Here is a 3074-nt window from a genome sequence, read left to right as displayed (position 1 = left end):
CATGTGTTTTGTGGATCTGGAGAAGGCGTATGACCGGGTCCCCCGGGAGAAACTGTGGAAGGTGCTGCGGGAGTATGGAGTGAGGGGGTCCCTTCTTAGGGCCGTCCAATCTCTGTATGACCAAAGCGAGAGCTGTGTCCGGGTTCTCGGCAGTAAGTCGGACTCGTTCCAGGTGAGGGTTGGCCTCCGCCAGGGCTGCGCTTTGTCACCAATCCTGTTTATAATATTTATGGACAGGATATCGAGGCGTAGTCGGGGCGGGGAGGGGTTGCAGTTCGGTGGGCAGGATCTCATCGCTGCTTTTTGCAGATGATGTGGTCTGATGGCGTCATCGGTCGTGACCTTCAGCACTCTTGGATCAGTTCGCAGCCGAGTGTGAAGCGGCTGGGATGAGGATCAGCACCTTAAATCTGAGGCCATGGTTCTCAGCAGGAAACCGATGGAGTGCTTTCTTCGGGTAGGGAGTGAGTCCTTACCCCAAGTGAAGGAGTTTAAGTACCTTGGGGTCTTGTTCGCGAGTGAGGGGACTATGGAGCGTGAGATTGGTCGGAGAATCGGAGCAGCTGGTGCGGTATTACATGTTTATCGCACCGTTGTGACGAAAAGAGAGCTGAACCAGAAGGCAAAGCTCTCGATCTTACCGGGCAATTTTCGTTCCTACCCTCACCTATGGTCATGAAGGCTGTCATGACCGGAAAGAACAAGATCCAGGGTACAAGCGGCCGAAATGGGTTCTCAGGAGGGGGTGGCGTCTCCCTTAAAATAGGGTGAGAAGCACAGTCATCCGAGAGGAGCTCGGAGTAGAGCCGCTGCCTTCGCGTCGAAAGGAGCAGTTGAGGTGGTTCGGGCATCTGGTAAGGATGCCTCCTGGGCGCCTCCCTAGGGAGGTGTTCCAGGCACGTCCAGCTGGGAGGAGGCCCCGGGGAAGACTAGGACTAGGTGGAAGATTATATCTCCAACTGGCCTGGGAACGCCTCGGGATCCCCCAGTCGGTGCTGGTTGATGTGGCTCGGGAAAGGGAAGTTTGGGGCCCCCTACTGGAGCTGCTGCCCCCGCGACCCGACACCGGATAAGCGGTCGAAGATGGATGGATGGATGGATGGAGTCGCTTTGGCTAAAAGCGTCCGCTAAATGACGTGATGTAATGAAGTGGATCCAGCTTTCATGGAGGTTTGCTGGGAGGCGAACCTTCTTGTCTCCAAGCCTGATCGTTTACTGCGGTCAGTCAACTACCATGCTTCCGAGCTAGTGAGCCTTCCAGACTCTTCATGGCCAACTATTCTCCCATAGCCCGAGCTGTCCAGCGGCCAAGAGTCTCAGCTGACCGTTCTCCCTGAGTCTTCATGGATCGCCCTCCGCGAGACCATGCCGCTGCATGGCGCCTCAGGGACTGTGTAGTTGTTGGCGGGCCCGGTCAACTCCTGCCCTTGTGTTCAGTCAGTGGACGTTTTTGGATTAACTGGTGACCTTCCAGATGCGACATGGGTGTGGCATGAGAAACCCTGACCAAGAATGATCATGTAGGTGACTGTATCGATGCCTGTTTTAAATACTGCAAAGTCAAAAAATCCTTAAAATGTTCATGTTGTCATTCTCCTGTTTACTGTTTTTGTAATTAGGTTTATAAAACTGTCTGAGGCGTTTGTTGAGGCCTTGAATTATAAGAGCAATTCACTCCAAAGACAAATAAATTAACTAGATTTTGAGTTTTATAATAAACTTTATGAATGTGATAGTAACTAAGAAGAACTGGATAATTACCATCAAAGCATAATTTTGCCTAAACCGTCTGCAGTAGATCAACAACATCTTAGTTCATCATTCACAGAAGCAGAAGATTGGGCTTCATTTAACTTAATGTATACAAATAAAAGCCCAGGACCAGACTGTTTTTAAGCCGAATTCTGTAAAGAATTCTGGACTGATCTTCATTCCATTTTCATTCCAATTATCAATCACTTTCATCAATGTAAAATACCCCCCAATTAGAGAGGATAGCCTTTAATGCTGATTATTCCCTCACTAAAATCTGTTTAAATGATGTGAATGCAAAACAACCATAAAAAGACAATAGACAACTAGACAGGGACACAAAACAACCACAGAGATAGGAAATTAACTAAGATACAGAAACATGATCACAAAAATGCAAAATTACATGACAAAAACCTAACATGTAACCCTGTAAATTTTAGGATCAATGCTCTTTAGCCTTCATATAAATAACCAATGATAAAACAGCTAAGGCAGCAATAGCTTTAAATGCTTTGATTGCTGTACATTGGAGATTTGTTGCAAAAATGTCTGTCATAACATCTGTCCCTATTCAAATAACCATGAATTGAAAAAAATAAATATATTATGACTTATAGCACTATTGTCATTTTTGCTTTGTCTGTGGTTATACTGTATGTGTACATGTGTTAATAGTTTCTGTGTGTGTGTGTGTGTGTGTGTGTGTGTGTGTGTGTATGGGGGGGACAAGGGGACATTCCGTGTATGGCTTGCTGATTGTTGTACACTCTCCCCCCCAAAAAATAAAAATTAAACATTCCGTGGCTTTTTTGGAGGAAATTGTGCCAGAAGAAAAACAAAACCTGAGTTTACTGTTTTTAATACATGTACTGTATATTTTCAAATGGGCATAGTCTCACATTACCAGACCTATCTCCACAGCTATGCAGAGTAACGTCTATCCACTCCAAACATACATTCCTGGGCTGAATCCCATGTCTCTTATTTGATAAACCTTCTAGCGCAAACCACAAGTTATTCTGGCTCTCCTTTGTGAAGGCTGTCTCAAAGCTCCCATTCTTGCCCCGAGGATCTAGGATGGAGAAGGGATCTCTGAGGAGCTATGAGCGAGGATATGAGAGCAGCCTTCCCGGACACTGCGTAGCTAAAAGCCAGTGTCAACTCCGCCCGTACAGCTAACAAATTTGAAATGCAGTGGTGGAGAGAAGCAGCTGCAGAAGTGTCAAGTGCCAGTTTTGCTTTGAAATGAAATTGAACGTTAATGCATGTGTTTAGGTACATTTTATACACAACACTTTTAAATTATGTTAGGACGCCTT

Source organism: Etheostoma spectabile, chromosome 19 (assembly GCF_008692095.1).
Source record: "Etheostoma spectabile isolate EspeVRDwgs_2016 chromosome 19, UIUC_Espe_1.0, whole genome shotgun sequence".
Classification (NCBI taxonomy): domain Eukaryota; kingdom Metazoa; phylum Chordata; class Actinopteri; order Perciformes; family Percidae; genus Etheostoma; species Etheostoma spectabile.
The sequence above is the reverse complement of the archived record's forward strand: the minus strand, read 5'-3'. Positions refer to the sequence as shown.